This window comes from Pinus tabuliformis, chromosome 9 (genome assembly GCF_031772625.1).
Source record: "Pinus tabuliformis cultivar Carrire ecotype Pingquan chromosome 9, CPIR1, whole genome shotgun sequence".
Classification (NCBI taxonomy): domain Eukaryota; kingdom Viridiplantae; phylum Streptophyta; class Pinopsida; order Pinales; family Pinaceae; genus Pinus; species Pinus tabuliformis.
In genome coordinates this window covers 73,568,325-73,587,009 of record NC_142307.1, presented here as the reverse complement: position 1 = coordinate 73,587,009, position 18,685 = coordinate 73,568,325, and the positions used below count along the sequence as shown (strand labels likewise).

The 18,685-nt window shown below is 38.8% G+C and overlaps 1 pseudogene; it reads right to left on the bottom strand.

Annotated features, from left to right (window-relative positions):
- Positions 1–344: 344 nt before the first annotated feature.
- Positions 345–18,685, bottom strand: part of LOC149147169 (uncharacterized) — a 70,250-nt pseudogene continuing 51,909 nt past the window's right edge.

The following is an 18,685-nucleotide window of genomic DNA, read 5'->3' as shown; positions in this document are numbered from 1 at the left end:
AAGTATTCCTGCTCTTATTTGCTGAATCTGGCTATAAAGGGGCCAAATGTACAAATAAATCAGCTGTCTTAGGGTTTCGAATTTTTTCTGACCTAGGGTTTCAAAATTTTGTACAGTTTTTATTAGGGTTTTGTCTTTTTTTTTTTTTTTTTTTTGATTGCAGGATCGCCATCAGGGTTACACAATTCAGTTTAAGAGAAAAAAGCTGAGACTGTCAATGTGTTTTCATGCCCAGAAGGAAAAAATTATTGAATGAAGCAGCGTGGTTCTCTTGCTGCCTTTCGAATTGCACAAAAATAAGAAAAGAAATCTCTTCCACTTAATAGGTATAACATATGAAAACGTCAGAATTGCTCATCCACGCGTTTTATAAATCGCCGCTGGAGGAATGTGACTGCAAATCTTAGCGTGAGGCGTCTTATCCATGTAACTTGCTGCCGAAACGTTGCCTTCTGGTGATCGAACCTGCAAAAAACACGCAAACCCTCAGATTGCAAAGACCAGGCATCGAGTCCTCCTTATCCACCATCGAAGATCTGCAAACGAATTTCTATCACGCGCCTCAGGTAACAAATATGTATCGTTTTTGACTTCTGCTGAGAGGTATCGTAATGCCCAGGCAAATCGATTTTAGTCTATGGTCATGTATATCACTGCGTAATCGTTCCTTCAGTTCCAGTTCCGCTTCAGATTTCAAAATCTCCATTTACGATTTTTAATTGATGCGTTTTGATCGGATGCATTTGCGTTTAGACGTAGGCTCTTTTTTAGTTTTATTTTATTTTTTTAAATTTTCATAAAAAACAAAAAAAACAAAATCATATATGCATATAAAATCCGTAGTCATTGGGCCTGGAGTATGCCCTAAAACTGCTTCTGCTTGGCTAAGAGCTCGTCTTCCTCAGACGTAAGGAAACAGGTTAACGGCCCAAGACCCAGAGGCATCTGGCAGGAGTGAAAGCCTGCTCCCTTACGGACCACCAGCGGGTTATTTCAGGTGGCGTGGTTTTCCTTGATAACAGTGATGTGTCAACTGACATTTGCGGATAGCAGCCAGAGATGGCTGTCCTCACTGTTGGTTTGACAAACTGAGTTTGATAGATTTTTCCACCTTTTGAAAAAAAATAAAATCCGTAGTCATAGTTCAGACTTTGTATATATGCGATTCAAATAGTTTCGATTTTATTTCTTTAGACGTTAAATGATATGGAAATAAAAAAAAAAAAGAAAAAAAAAAAAACGATTTTGATAGGTTAGCGTAGTTATTTTTAGATTTTAATTTGTTTCATATAGTTAGATTTCATATAATTTAAAAATCATAAAAATATTTTAGTTTTTAGTTTTATATAGTTTATTTTTATTTTATGCTTTAGTTTTTTAATGTTTTAGATTAATGTGAGTTAGATTTAAATTTTGTTTTATTTTAATTAGATTTATTTCATATTTAGATTTTAACTTTAAATTTTTGTAGATTTTTATGATATTTAAAAAAAAAAAAAAAAAAAATGACAAAAAATAAAAAAGACTTTAGGCTTAGTTTTATTAGTTTAGTTTTAGATTATTTTTAGATTTTATTTTTTTTAAGATTTTATAAAAAAAAAAAAAAAAAATTTGAAAAAGCATAAAAATTTCTTTTTGTGGAAAATTGCTCTTTCCACCTTCAGTTGTTTATCACGTTATATCTTTATTGCTGAGATCTAAAGTTTTTAAGCCGAGATGCGAAATTGATATCTGGTTAATGGTTTATGATTCTCGTGGTGATTAAAAGCATTCATCTTTTCAAATTTTCAGTTGCCGGGTATCGTTTTGGTCATATGATTTAGCTGATGATAGATGGTTGCTATTCATGGTCCATGTTTCTATATCATTTAAAAAGTAATCATTTAAACATTAACTCCACAAGGCACTGGTATGCTAAATTAACCAAATCATCGCGTGCTTTTTTACATCGTGTCTCGTGTCTCCCAACCAACTGGTCGACAGTTGGTCACATCATCTCGCAGGGTCTACCCCCCTTAGCCGCGGGAGACCGGCTTAAACGGAGGGATCGGGGATCAGAGTGACAGCCCTCGGTCCGAGCGTTGTCGTGCCAATCTGCGCGACAACATTTTTTGGCGCCGCTGCCGGGGACAGAGTTTTTTTTGTTCCTGGAGTTTCATCGACATTCATCTTCTCATCTTCTCATCTCTCATTTGAGCTGGCAGATTCAATATTTTGGCATCTTTTCATCACATATCAGCAGCATCTCTTCGGTGTGTTTCTTGTTTGGGTGGCGACTCCATTTTTTATTTTTTCCCAGACAAGAAGCCTCCCGCATATCTGTTTGTTGGTTACTTCTTGGATCTTAGAATCAGTTTTATTGTTCAAGTGGCGACTCCACTTCTTTCATCTTTTGATTTTCTTGAGCAAAGAGCTAGTTCTATCATCCATCTGATCCCTTATTGTTCATCATGGATTATTCATTTAAACCATGTCATTTTACTGATAATCTCCATGATCTTCCGAAAGAGGCCATTGGTAAATTACTTAAGTTCTCGGGTGATGATTCGGTCGCTGTTAAAAGGCATTTAAACATGTTTACTTGTGTAATGATCTTATACTGTAGATTTCCTCAATATAATAATGAAGATTTCAAGATGCGTCTATTTGTCCGTTCTTTAGAGGGTGATGCCTTGAATTGGTTTAATAACTTTCCTAATGATTTTTTCACTTCTTTACAAGACATTCTCAATGCTTTTAAAGATAGATATGATAGTCCAAACAGCTTGCCTTCTACTTCTAAAATTGTTGAACAGAAAGAAAGTAATTCAGTTGTTGAAGAAAGATTTCAAGGTCAGAATGTGTCATCCACTGGAAATATTGCAGATCATCATAGTGAAAAATCAGGGATAAATGACAATGAAAAGGAGGAGCAAAAGCAAATAATACAAGATTTAAAGATGCTGGTAAAAAATCTGGAAAGCAACCAAACTAATCTTATCAATGATGTTAAAACTTTACGCACCCATCTGGAAAAACGTAATAAGGAGATTGAGGACACGCAAAATCAGCATGCTAAGGAAATTGAGGCCATGAAAACTAAACATGAAACGGAAATTGGAAACATGCAAGCGAATCATGAAGAAGAAATAAATTCCATACAACATTGCTTGATGAACATAAAGGAAGAAAATGTTAAAGTAATAAAAGACATGGAAGAACATCATGCCAGACAAATTAATGCTATAAAGGTTGAACACTCTAGACAGATGGATGCCATTAGAATACAGGTTCAAAAATTTCAGCAATTGGAAAATGAAAGAAAACAGATAACATCAATAGATCAGGAGCCTTCTGATTTGTTGCAACAAGATCCATCTTATTATGAGGAGGTTATTAGTTCAGTTGAAAGATGGTTGATCGAGGTTGGACTTAAGAATGATAAAGATCAGATGCGGGCTAAAGAGAGACATATCACGCGTACTTCATCTAATAGTTTCGAAACAGAAAGTTCCAGATCATCAGTAATTCATCCTGCCAGAAAGAAGAAGCGTAAGAGAAAGAAGATTAGACGAAGATTTGATGCATCAGACGGCCGCGAGCAACTTGATTTTCGGATAGGAAAGAGTCCTACCATATGCAAAATTGGACATGGCACATCCGACAAGCAGCCGACAGATTTGCCTGAAAGCAGGCAAATGCTCAGTATGCACTATATTGAACACATCTGATGCCATGGGGCATCTTTTGTATTGTATTTCTATCCCTACTCCTTGTCTTTTCAGCATTTCATTTCTGTTTTTAGGATTAGATTTACTTTTCATGTTATTAGATAGTCAATAAATGAAGAGCTTTTATCTTTCCTGTGCTTAACGTATATGCTGATTTTTGGATGGACGCTACTTATTTTTGTGTTGTTTGGATGCAGATTCTGGATTCTCACATTCCTGCAAGCAGCAACGTGTCCCCAAGTAGAGCCAGATGTTGACCCCTACTGGTCAACTACCCATGCAGTGCACCCCGTTTTTTCTTGACAGAAAGAAGCAGCACCTGATCAGCATGTCCGTGCCATCCTGCCATCATCAGCAGCTTGATCTTTTTTTTGTAAACCCAGTTTGCATGTATGAATTGTAAATAATCTAAGCAGATCAGAGTCATGTATGTAAAATTTGCCTAGGTGGACCTAACTTTCTATGATAATCTATGTCCCGGAAGGTTTTTCGTCTCACCGATCCATGGATCGGCAGAGTTTTCCTTCAAACCTGACCCCAAAGCCGGGATGGATTTTGTCATTAGAACTTTAGGAGAATCCTAGTGAGTTAATCTGCTAGATTATAGTTGTGTCGCAGAACTGGGTGTTTTGTGAGGGTCTGTATTAAATGAGTTTGTCCCTTAAGATGTAATTTTGTAAAAGTCATGATGTAATGTGTCCTGAGGGTCGAGAAATGTTTTAAATCCCCTCATGAGTCCTAAGTCCTAGGTCCTAGGTGATGTCTTCGAAGGCTTAGTTCAGTGATCCATTTTAAAATGAATTAAAAAATTAAAAAATGAATAAAAATAATAAAATAATAAAAAATAAATAAAAATTATAAAATGGAGCAAAAACCCTAACTAATAAAATAATAATATTTTAAGTTAATAAATCGACGGATGAGATCAAGAGATGTTTTGATCCTCATCAACGGTCGAGATCATTTCTACATGGATCACTCGAACTAGCCGTTAGGATCATTTCCTTTATATAGGGTCTTAGGGAGTCATTTGAGATCATCTGATCTGTGAGTCTGTACTGAAAAACTCTCTTGTAATCTGATTTTATGTTTAATAAAAAGACTTTGGGGTCCAAATCGTGTTGGTGTTACTCTCTGGAATTGCTGTGAGATCTTTAATTTTCTGCATATTTCAGTTTTCAGCCATTAATCATAGCTTGTTTTTAGAGTAGTGTGAGCACAGGTATCTTGTTCACCTGCTAGGGTTTGAGGGCTGCTAGGGTTTCTGAAATAATGGCAGGTATCTCCATTATTTCCTGAGATCTAGCAGCATTCTCTCTCTCTTTGCTGATGGTTGCTTGAGATGTGCAGGAAAACCTTTCTGAAGGAAATTGTGGGCGTTTGGGGAAGTTCTAGGCTGAACCAGCCGACTCCCACTGGCTTTTCTGTGCAGAGCTCAGCTGATTGTTCCCTGGGTTAATCAATCAAAGTTTCTTTTCTGTTTTACATTGAGAGATTTTCTTTCTGTTCACAGTGAAGTTCAAAATTTCTGATATATTGAAAGTATTCCTGCTCTTATTTGCTGAATCTGGCTATAAAGGGGCCAAATGTACAAATAAATCAGCTGTCTTAGGGTTTCGAATTTTTTCTGACCTAGGGTTTCAAAATTTTGTACAGTTTTTATTAGGGTTTTGTCTTTTTTTTTTTTTTTGATTGCAAGATCGCCATCAGGGTTACACAATTCAGTTTAAGAGAAAAAAGCGGAGACTGTCAATGTGTTTTCATGCCCAGAAGGAAAAAATTATTAAATGAAGCAGCGTGGTTCTCTTGTTGCCTTTCGAATTGCACAAAAATAAGAAAAGAAATCTCTTCCACGTAATAGATATAACATATGAAAACGTCAGAATTGCTCATCCACGCGTTTTATAAATCGCCGCTGGAGGAATGTGACTGCAAATCTTAGCGTGAGGTGTCTTATCCATGTAACTTGCTGCCGAAACGTTGCCTTCTGGTGATCGAACCTGCAAAAAACACGCAAACCCTCAGATTGCAAAGACCAGGCATCGAGTCCTCCTTATCCACCATCGAAGATCTGCAAACGAATTTCTATCACGTGCCTCAGGTAACAAATATGTATCGTTTTTGACTTCTGCTGAGAGGTATCGTAATGCCCAGGCAAATTGATTTTAGTCTATGGTCATGTGTATCACTGCGTAATCGTTCCTTCAGTTCCAGTTCCGCTTCAGATTTCAAAAGCTCCATTTACGATTTTTAATTGATGCGTTTTGATCGGATGCATTTGCGTTTAGACGTAGGCTCTTTTTTAGTTTTATTTTATTTTTTTAAAATTTCATAAAAATAAAAATAAAAAAAATCATATATGCATATAAAATCCGTAGGCATAGTTCAGACTTTGTATATATGCGATTCGAATAGTTTCGATTTTATTTCTTTAGACGTTAAATGATATGGAAATAAAAAAAAAGAAAAAAAAAAACGATTTTGATAGGTTAGCGTAGTTATTTTTAGATTTTAATTTGTTTCATATAGTTAGATTTCATATAATTTAAAAATCATAAAAATATTTTAGTTTTTAGTTTTATATAGTTTATTTTTATTTTATGCTTTAGTTTTTTAATGTTTTAGATTAATGTGAGTTAGATTTAAATTTTGTTTTATTTTAATTAGATTTATTTCATATTTAGATTTTAACTTTAAATTTTTGTAGATTTTTACAATATTTAAAAAAAATAAAAAAAAAAATGACAAAAAATAAAAAAGACTTTAGGCTTAGTTTTATTAGTTTAGTTTTAGATTATTTTAAGATTTTATTTTTTTTAAGATTTTATTAAAAAAAAAAAAAAAAAAAAATTTGAAAAAGCATAAAAATTTCTTTTTGTGGAAAATTGCTCTTTCCACCTTCAGTTGTTTATCACATTATATCTTTATTGCTGAGATCTAAAGTTTTCAAGCCGAGATGCGAAATTGATATCTGGTTAATGGTTTATGATTCTCGTGGTGATTAAAAGCATTCATCTTTTCAAATTTTCAGTTGCCGGGTATCGTTTTGGTCATATGATTTAGCTGATGATAGATGGTTGCTATTCATGGTCCATGTTTCTATATCATTTAAAAAGTAATCATTTAAACATTAACTCCACAAGGCACTGGTCTGCTAAATTAACCAAATCATCGCGTGCTTTTTTACATCGTGTCTCCCAACCAACTGGTCGACAGTTGGTCACATCATCTCGCAGGGTCTACCCCCCTTAGCCGCGGGAGACCGGCTTAAACGGAGGGATCGGGGATCAGAGTGACAGCCCCCGGTCCGAGCGTTGTCGTGCCAATCTGCGCGACAACAGAGTGCAAGATCATTGGGAATGCTGTAAAGAGTCTTCTGTGGACATTTTATTGAGTTTTGTTATGAATGTTACTACTGTATGTTCCAGATGTAAGGCTATTGTCTGAGCCATTAGACCACTATCCTAATCAAGCTGTTGTAGAAGGGTCATCTTCAGAAATGAAGACAGGCATCAACATGTTGAGGGAAAATTAAGTAGAGGATAGTTTTTTGTTTTCTATCTGTCACACCTTATATCAGTTGAAAGAGTTTGGAAAGTGAAGAAGTTTGTCTTATCATTTGCAGCAGTGTGAAAAGTGTTATTTAGTTGATCAGTGAATCTAGAACTGTGCAGATAAGGTTGGACAATGTACATGATTTGAGCAGAAATTTTGTAGTCTGTTACTGCTAGGACAACTTTGTCAAACATTATGTGACAGATGCACAAATCTATGATTGTGTTGACTTGTTTTGGTACTAAATAAAAACCTTTAAGCTGCATGTAATCATGTATATTGATCAAAGTTGATATGAGTAGAGCTTGTGTTGTACTTGAGCAAGGGTTGTCTACCTAGGGTTTGCTGCAGTGTTGAGCAGACTTACCTTCGAGCAATTTGTTGGTTCAGAAATTGTTTGGATCAAATTTTGTAGCTGTTGTTGATGTGATGAGAAATTGTTAGGGTTTGACACTGATGATATCATTCGGTAGTGCAACAATGACACTGACAACTAAAGGTTGATAGAGGTTGATGTTTTGTGCAGAAGCTAATACAGGGGCTTAATATGAAAATTGAGCAGATGTAAATTTGATTTACTATAGAAGTATTTGTTGATGTAGCTTTGGTTTGATATATAGATAAGAGCAGAGGCAAAATTAATTGATAGTGGTTGTATAACAATTTCTTCTATCACAGTTTATTTGTATTGACATTGAGCGCAGGTGGATCCAGTCTGGAAATTGTGAAACATGGTCCGTCGACTGGTCAAGGTGGTAGGGTGGTGCAAGGCAGGAGAGTGGAGTCTCTTTCTAGTTGAATCTTGAGAACACTTCAGAGTGGTAGGGTGGTACTAGGGCAGGTCGAAGCCTGCATAAGGCATTCAAGCGTCCTTTCGGTTGCAACTGGTAAACAAGGTGTTAGAGCATCCTTCAGGTTGGAGCCTATAAACTAGGGTGTTGGAGCATCCTCCTAGTTGCAATTGGTAAACAAGGCTTTGGAGCGTCACACAGGTTGGAGCTTGTAAACTAGGGGGTTGGAGCCTTCCTCAGTTGGAGCGGAAAATATTGATGTACATTTTATTGAAAGACAAATATTAAGAAACGTTCAGTGGTTTTTGTCCTGGAGGGGTTTCCACTTAAAAATCCGTCTACTATCTTTATTGTGCATTGTTGAATGGTGTTGATGAATGTTTATATTTATTTGATGCTAATAACAATTAATTCTCTGTGAAGTTAAAAATATACTAATTGATAAGAAACACTGGTTCACCCCACCCTCAGTGTTTCCAACAAATGGTATTAGAGTGGGTTCCTTCAGCAACAACTTAACCACTGGAAGGTAGATCTCAGAGTGCAAAGATGGGAAAATCAAGGAAGCAAGCTACCAAGCATTCAAAGGAATCAAAGGAAGTTCCAAGTATTGAAATAGTTTCAGATCCTATTACCATTGATGAAGAGAAACATGTTGGTCCAATTCCTTTATTCAATAAATCAAATGTTGCATTTTGGAAAGCTAAAATGGAAGCCTATTTGCAAGATATTGGATGTGACATATGGTTTTCAGTTGTTACTGGAGATACATCCATTGATGAATCAAGAAGGTATAATTCAAAGGCCATGAGGATCATTTTAAGTGCCTTGCCAGATTCTATGAAATCCAATATAGGTCCATGCTCATTTTCCAAACATCTTAGGGAGAGAATTCAAAATCTTCATGCCATTCAAGATCATGTTGATGATAACCATGTTTCAAATCAAGTTGACGATAACCATGTTTCAAATCAAGCAGTTCCTTAGTTTGAAGAATTCGACAATGGTGATGAAGAAGAAGCAGAAGAGGATGTAGAGAAATCATTAATTAATGCCTTCAAAGAATGGAAGAACACAGAGAAAGAAAATCCCACACTCAAAGAACAAGTTTCTCTCTTAAAACTTCAAATGCAGGAAGCAGAAAATAAATTAGAAGAATCTATTCAAAAGTGTGAGGCAGAGGTTAGCCAAAAGCAAAAGGAAATGAATACAACTATTACAAAAAGAGACAAACTCAGGAAAGAAAATGAAGGGTAGAAGGAACAAATGCAAACCTTCAACAAAGCAACTAAAAAGATCACTCTTCTAAAATTGCAAGTAGAAGAGGCAGAAGAAAGAAGGAAATTTTTGAAAGGAAAATTTCAGGAAGACCTTGCTCAAAAGCAAGGAGAACTTGACGTAGCTCTTACTAAAATCAACAAGCTCAAGGAATGACAAAAGGAACACTTGCAGGATATTGAAAGGATAGATCAAGAAATTGCTCAATTGAAGATGAAAGCAGAAGTAGGAAACGATACATGCGACGAAGGCACAAGCTCCAAGTCTTCGCAGAGAAAAATTGATGAGAAGGCTGATAGCAGGATCCCTCAAAGTCCAAATCGAGATGAAGAATAGAGGAAGGTGAAATATGATGCACCTCCTCCAAAGAAGAATGACTACAAAAGATCATAAGGACACGACATCTCATCCATGTACCTTAGCAAATTTAATGGCTATTGTTTTTCATGTTCTAACTTCAGGCATATGGCCATGGATTGCAATATATATAGCAGGGTTGATTATCATGGACATTATCAAAACCATAGAAGCAAGGCTGCTGGATCACAAGACATGTTTAATGATGACTTTGCCAGTAGAAAGTATATGTCATTTGCTCCATTATTCATGCCCAACATTGAATGTTACAAATGCCATAACTATGGGCATATAGCTCGCGATTGTAAATTCAAGATGGAATCTTCCAAACCTAACACTAGGTACAAGAAAGTCCAGAGAAGAAAACAAATGCAAGAAGATCAAGCAAATGAGAATGTCTCAGCAGTCATGCTTTTAGGTTTTGTAAAGGCAAAAGGGCATGATGACCCTCCAATGGAAGATGTTGAAGTTCAGGATGATCCAGCTAAAGCGCTAGTTTGTACATTATTCTAAAGAATCCAACATGATGACTCCTTGTCCTATGAACATTGAAAAGGGGGAGTCTATGTAGCAACAATTGTACATTTGAAGATCTGTCCTTTGAACAAGCTGACAAATGGGAGATATGAAGAAGTCCTGATCAACATTCTGAGAAAATAGGTTAGCAAAGCAACAAGTTTATATAAGAGAAGTAGACATGCATCTTATAGGAAGACAAAGGAAGGCATTTCACTAGGGGGAGCACATGCATGTAATAGGAATAAAGAAGCAAGTAGTTTGTTAGGAGGAGTCATCCTTTTCCATTGATGTCAAAGGGGGAGAGAAATCAGGAAAATAAGATCAGAGGCATGAAGTTAGGAGGAGCAGTGACCACATAAGGAGTATGTTTTTCGATCAGTGACAAAGGGGGAGATTGTTGAATGGTGTTGTCGTTGATGTCAACATCTGTTATTGAACGCTTTTAATATTTGTATGGATTACATTAGTTGGAAGCTCCAATGGAAGGATGGCTGGAAACCCTAGTAGCCCCACATTTGTTGAGGTTTTAAAGGATGAAACTTAGTGAATTTTATCTCAAGATCATATTTGTTGGATTATCCTCATCGAGGCGATTCCGGTAGTATCTTGCACACAACGAGAGGCCTCACGGTTTAGGAGTTATACTTGTTTGAAGATGAAGCCCCCAACTTGTGGGAAAAATCTCCAATGGAGGATGATGTGGCAACATTCTATTGGTCAGATTATGGTATATTTCATAAGATGAAATAAAAGGTTAAAATCTCAATTTTGTTATGGTCAAAATTTTGGGGAATATGTCAAAAGAAATATTCAAATTGTTATTAAAAGGACAAATTTTGAAAATTCAAAAATTGCGTTTCCCTCCAAGGCAAGTCGGCCTCAATGTAGAGTGTTAATAATCATTTTTAAAGCTAAAACGGATCCCCTTTTTCTATGGTGGTGAGCCGACTTCCCTAATACTATAAATACAGAGGTGATTTAGCCATCAAATCATGATCGAACCATTGAATTGAAACAAATTATGATTGAACTAGTTTCAACCCTATGTAAGATAGACATATCATAAGAAGGCTCGAAAATCCTTGTTTGATGCTTTGGTTTTGAACGTTGGCTTTGGGAGATTTTTGTTTCTATCTGGGTTAAATGGTTTATCTTCTGGGTACTAGGGCTTTGCTGATTTTGGTTTTATTTGCAGGTAGTCCTAAAGTTCGTATGCCATCAAGGATAAATCTATGAGCTCTTGCCACTTTTGAAGCTAATCCTAAGGCAACTATTGAAAATTGTGATAATTCCACTGATCTGGAAGCAGTACGCAAGAACTACACAATGCTAGGGTTGATAAGGAGCAATGTAGTCTTGTAACCTAATTCCTCTGCGGCCCAATCTTCTTGAGTTTAGTCCAGGACTGTGGGATATTCCAATTGCTGCTTCTATGATCAAAATCTCGCACAATCTGAAGCCAAAACTTCTGTGGTAAATGTGCAATATTTGAGGTTTTGTTTTGGCCTTCAAAACAAGGATTTGTAGCACATATGAAGAACGACCTTATCACTAATTCTCTGCGGCCTTAATTACCAAAGACATCTTGTAGTTAAACACAAATTTCTGAATGTGACATTACTGAAGCTACATTTATGAAAAGTTCAGACTTTTTTGTAGCTATCTCAGTGTGCCCTAACCAAGGCCGAAGCTTCAGGAACTTGTGTACAGTGATATGCAACAGGGATAACTGTGACATGTGCTTTTATGCTAGGCTCTTATGTATGCCGTGCTCTAAGTATGCAATAATTTTATGTATGACTATGACCTTGATAGGTCAATGATCTTACAACTATGTTCTCATGACTGTGATGTCAATTATGACAGTAAGTTTGTGATAACAATCCTTTGTATGTTAAAGATATATGGTAAAGTCCTAATGGTTGACAGTTCCTTGTGAACAAAGTGAGAAATGTTGAAGTTTCTAATTCTACTTAGTTAGAAACCCTCCATGCACTTTATCTGATTTATTCCTACCTACTTGTTCCATTACTTAAAAGTTATTTACAATGTAAATACTGAAAATAAACACTAGTGCATGCTCAACATATTACAGATCAACAACTAAAAGAAACAGAAGCAATCACACCAAATGACACCGTTATTTTTGGACCAATGTCCCCGGAAAACCCAATGTGGGAAAACTGGTGTAGCTATCTGAGGGTTTTCTTATTAAACAATATCAGAGTACTATCTGGGTGCCGAAACTGGCCTACCCAACAGAGAATTTCCTTGGCAGTAATACCTCTTAGTTTCTGACAAATTTCCCGGCTGAAACCCCTGATAATCCTTCTGGCAACTCCTCAGCACCAATCTGCCCCAGAAATCCTAGTGTCAGCCTTTTCCAGACTGCGCCAGCCCCTCTCTGCCTAGCGCTAGCCCTGCATCACCTCAGATGGGTTTGCGTCAGCTTTAGGAGGCCCTGCATCAGCCTTCTGGCCCTTTGCGTCAGCAACGCTAGCCTCTTTGAGGCTCTGTGCAGCTCACGACTACCTCTACGTGGCCTTGTGTGAGCTCTGGCTGCTACTGCATCACTCTCCCCGGCTACTGTGCTGCGCTCCCGACACTATCTCTGTCTCTCTGTCTCTCTGTACTCAATTCCCCTCAGCTGCAACTCCGATCACTGATTCTACCTCTCTTATCAAACCCCGCTCTAGAGAATAAAATCATTGATCACTTTGGTGTGTTCTCCAAGTGATCCTCAAGCCTCCTCTTATACTTTTCCTGTTGACATATCAACGACCGAGATTAAGTCCCTAATCAACAACTAAGATTAGATCTTGCTTAATCCATGTCTTTTGGACCCTTCTAACAGAATTTATTAATCCACATTAATATTTTATTTTCCCTAAGTTTAGACTTAGGGACTCCATTAAAAATATTAATTATTTTAATATCTCCTGAACTGTTTAGAATCTGCCCAAACCCTTTCTAGGTATTGGAGATCTCATGTGCCCCAACCTCTCCACCAAATTTCGTGGCTAGAGCACATTCGATGCTACCCCAAATCAACACTCCCTCTTAGTGAGGACTATGCTCTAGCCCTATGCTGATGCTAGGCCTGTTGCCCACCATCTTCTGCACTATTGTGTCTTGTACTGTTGCCCATGGTTCTACCACTGCCACTGCTGCATCTGTATGACAGCTCCCTCTGCATCCGTGCTGCCGCTGGTCCTTTCTCCCAGCACTACATCCGCACTGCACCTCTCATCACGCTGCATTGTGTTGCCCACCGCTACACTGCAACTCAATTACTGAGAAGTAAGTAACTGATCTCCCAACCTGACCTCCCTGTTGGGCTAGAGACCCTCTTGATGCTGAAGCTCCCTCTACCACTGACAAGTGCTCCTTCTCTGATCTCTGCGCTACTACAACAACTCCTTGCATCTCGCACCGTTGCACACCTCTCTGTGCCATCCTGTACTAGTGCAACACTCCTGTGCCTCTTGCACTGCGGCAACCTGCTAGCCTCACTCTGTCTCGGGACTCCTACATTGTAGCTCTCTGTTACAGGGAAAAGTGTCTATGCAGAACTGCTAATCCCACTAAGGTGTGGTAGTTACCTTAGAAACAAACAAAGTAAAGCTACTTTCGTTTTTCCTTTATGAAATATAGATGAGAGAAGAATAAAGGAGACCAACCTTTGTCTTGCTCTTGATTCCTAGTTCGATTCCTCTCTCTTCTGATAGTCCTTTGCTACTTGCTTCCTTGTACGCTCAGCTTCACAGAGTACCTGTAGAATCAAAGTAGCATAACACTATACAAGAACATGGATCTATAATCATAAACAATCTAGGATCAGATGTAAATTGACCATACAAATGCATAAAACATAAATGACACAAGAGTATGGAGGAAAACTTGAATAGCTTTATTGATAATCAAGAAAGAGCCAAGAGAGTTACAACTAGTTGTTCTGACCCAGCATCATCCTCTCAGCAAGTAAGCCCTTCTTCACCTCATGCAAAGCTTAGATCACCCAACACTATGATGTTGCCTCAAAAAACCAACAACAATTCCTTACAAGATGCAAAATTCTAGCCTCTGGATCTCTGGGATGAGGGATCCATATATAGATATCTGTAAGGGAGATGAGTCAGCTTGTGATTTGATTAGTGTCTTCCCTCTGATAGTTCTTGCTTCCACTTGGAGTTTGATGATCTCTTACTCATCCTTGGTCGAATTCAGAGAGGCAAGTGTCACAGGAGAAGTTTCTGGAAGATTCCATGCCTCTCCACCTTGCGGATTGACACTGCCATTTGTCACTTTTCGACCATCACACCCCATAGAAGGGCTTTTTGAAATGCAACGCACCCACAGAGTGTACTTAGGTGAGATGCAATGCACTTTGCCTATGGAGCAGGTAAAATGATCCTGTTTTGACCAGTTCTGAGTGGTTTTTCATGGAGAACTTCTGGGAGAAGCTGTAATCAGTTGACCTTGTTCCTTTAGGGGTTATAACAACACTTTTAGGGACTTAGGAGCCCTTGGTTTATGGACATTTTATGCTTGGGGTTGTAGTGCCCAAAAATGTCTATAACAGTTGCCCCCTAAAGCATGAGGTCGTTAATCTTTTTTGATGTCGGGTGAAATGCTTTATCATGAGGATCCGAAGTTCTTTCAAGCTGGGAGGAGACCTGTAATAAGATACAATACAATACATTATCTTCATATTATTTTCATGATCTAGCTGAGGTGGGCATTCCCATGCTCAGCTTTATAAATTCATTTTCATGTACATAGGACAGACAATCGTCTGAGTGTAGACTGATGATTCTGGTAGAGCCATCATCCCTTTGATTGGATGATTATCTGTGCAGTAACGATGTACATTTGATGTATTTATTTCCCTGAATATATATCGCAGCCCGGATTGATGAAACTAGATCCGGAGTCTTCAATCTCGTTCGATCTTCACTCGAAGTACAAGTCGATCCATGTGAGAGATGTTCTAGAGTTGAACATGGAAAGACATCGCCTGATTACCAGCCAATGATGTAAGCTGTTAACAGGCGCGGGAGGAATCACTGATAATGATAATGACCCTCAAGGTACTGCAGTACAATTCACGTGGTGTGAATAAAGGACTTGGCGTCGAACACCACGCAAAATCTTTCGGTCGAAGGTCATTGATATAAACCTGTCGCCGGAAGTGAGAAACTTGCCATTGAGGCATGCAAGCTTCAAAGTACTGAAAGGGGTGTTCCTAGATCAACTTCTTGGATAATGAGCTGATGTCGACAAGAAGCGATCCGTCATAGGAGGGCCTTAATGAATCCCACATCAGTGACACGGAACGGAGCAAATGATTTTAATGGAGGTGAAAACATCTGGTGATATAAGGTTCAAGGTGGCGGTCATGAAAGAATGGAGCGTAAATGTATTGCATCGGGTGAGACACAGGTGAATTCTCTGAGTGACTTCTCTTGAACATATCGGTGACACTGACGTGATGGATCGATAGCATTAACCCCAAATGTGGATGGTGTGATGGGACCATGGTGATGTGACCGGTGAATGAAACAACCCAACCCGACTTGGATGCGGAGTGAAAGTGTCATGTTCAAGAGCGACTTGCTACCAACAAAGTTTCTTCAAGTTTTCTTCCCAATTTTTCCCCAGTCATTGCTGACCAGTACCTCTTTATTTTTGTCAAGCTTGAGGAGGATAACATATGCTTGTTCTATAATTTTCCCTTCGGGCAAACCCATCGCTATGTTTTAACGATCCTAGCGATAGTGAAACTCGTTCTTGTCTGCTATGGACAAGTTTGTTGCTATTAGGTTTTAACGAGTTTAACGACAAAGATAACTCGGTCCTTTTCAATTTTAGAGAGTCTGAAAAGGGACGTAAAGGAAACTCCAAAATTCTTTTTTCGTCATCTAATCCCTTAAGTCCGAAAAAGTATAAAACAATACAGAAGGGATGAATTTTCGATACTTTTAACGAGCCGAACAAAACAAGCACTCGATATTTTTGTGTAATAATCCCTCAGGTCCAAAAAGATTAAAATCTAAAGGAGGGATAGCACTTCCGGTCCCTTTAACGAGCTGGAGAGGCCAATGGCTCGGCAATCTTTTCATATTTTACGAGTCAGTTGAAAAGAGCTTAAAGGAGACTCGTCTTTGAGGAACGAGTGATAAAATTGGGTAGCAGCTGATTCCAGGTAAGGTTTGGAATTTTCCAATCACGGCAGTGTTACAAGGATGGCTAGCGGGATCACTCTTCGCAGCTGTTCCTCAAAAGGGCTAAACAATCAAATGGAGGTGAATGATCGACCAACACAGAGTGGAGGTGATGATGGGAACACGACCAAAGCTTTAAAGGCTGAAGTACTACATTCACGATGGTTATTTACCGGGAAATAGTTCATTTTTTAATGAGCTTAAACACGGGGAGAAACATTTGCTCCTGACTTATGTTTATTTTTCAACAAGCTTGAACCATGTGCTAAAACTGCTCGATTAATCCAGTCGTATAATAAGAATGTCTCATAGATGGAAACGGTAATTTTTAGAGTTTTGCCCCACATCCTTTCTTTATGCAAGTTAGGAAACGACCAATCCTACGAGTTTAAAGGGTTAGAGGACCTACAAATTTAAAAAATAAATAGTCGCTCTTCGCTTGCATGCCAAAAGGTTTGCATGCCCCCAGGTATAAAATAAAGCTTCAAGGTCACCTTTTATTCTACCGACAAAACATTTGTTTTATCAGGAAAGGTCTACCTCTTTCAGGTTACCAAAGATTGTCCTATTCACAGCGCAAACAAAACACTTCTTCGGCGATGTCTACCGAAATAGACAAAGGTGAGACAATCCACTCACATAACTTTGACGAGGGAATCTTATTCCAGTCTAACCCCCTTTTCCAATCACGGACGGGAGTACAAACTAGTCATATATCTCTCGCGGAAACCTATCCTATACCCGAAGTTTTCCTGCCGAAACAGACCAGGGTGCATGCCCCCTGGGTTTCAATCATGTCCCCCAAATCACTCGCGCTCATCAGGTGGACGGACTGGAGATTGATGAGACATTCCTTGTGTGAAAAGACCATTCAGGATGGTATATGACTATTTGCTATGCGTGATCCAGGAAATGAAAGCTGGTCTACGAGCTTGACCACTCTTCCTTCGTGCGGAAAACACATTACTCTAAAGAGTGATGAGACAATGGCTCCCATGCAATAAATATAGTCTCATCCAAGGAGTAGATTATAATCCAAGGGTCCTTGGACTATCATTACGTTCATGTGAACGGTTTTCCCTCTCAATGTTATGGGCACATTGGGAAGGATCCCTAACGGTCAACTGGTTCCTTTGTCAAAGCCTGTTAGATTTCTCATTTCAGGCAAAAGCGATGGCGAACCAAACACTTTCCAAGCAGTCGAGGAAAGGATACTCACAGAAGCCCCTTCATCTATGATGGTACCGGCCATAACCATTCTATATATTTGAGCAATGATTCGGAATGGTACACTAGCCGGTAAACGGGGTCTGCCTAGTTGATTCCAGTCAAAGGAAACAACTAGGTTTCTTGGAGGTGGGACCGAATAGACGGCCAGGTACGACTCTGACGAACTTCCTTCCTGCGGTAAAGGAATGGGTAAATTGCCCCCATGTTCATCGGAGTCTGTGCTTACGAAAAGAATTTGGACGATGTCATCCTTATTCTCTTCTGTGACTGTATCATCTGAAGATGGAACCTCTGAAGGCAAGACCGGGTCAACTGCCGCCTCGACCTTTTGACTTTCGTCTGGTATGGGTTCAGATGGTTTGTCTTCAATGATGGACGCTTCGGGCGACCACCTGAGCAGGTCAGCCGGATTTTCAACTAGTGACGGACTCTGCAAGAGTTTTTTTATATCCAGGAGGAAGTCGTAACGGTGAAACTGGACGATCATCCAAAACTCTTTCAGCCTCGTCTAAGAAGGGACAACGGTGGACGGCATGATCGCCTTTGCACAATTTACAAGGAAATCTATATTTTCCTTTTTGTCTTGGGGCTTCACTTTCATTAGTCGACGATGTGTTTTCAACATGATCATCAGAGGTTGACGACACCGGGTTGTGCAAACGAGGAGACCAGTCCCTTAAGATCCGAGGGATGCAGGGACAATCTCTATGATAGTGGTCTCCTTTGTAAATGACACATGACGATTTAGGCCTGGTCGGTGCAGTGTGTGGATTTTCGCTAGACGATGCTTGGTTGCCCCCTTTCGCTTTTGGCTCCTTCTTCTTCTTCTCTTTCTTCTTCTTTTCCTTCTTCTTCTCAGATACTTGATTTTTGGCTTTACCAGCCCCATCAAGCGAAGAGGAAGGAGGAGAGGAAGAATTGGAGGAAGTAGAGGGTTGGGGGGTAACTCTGGATTTGTCTAGTTGTTGACTCGATTGTTCAGGAATTGCGGTGTTTTGAACGACAGAGGTTGAGAAGAGCC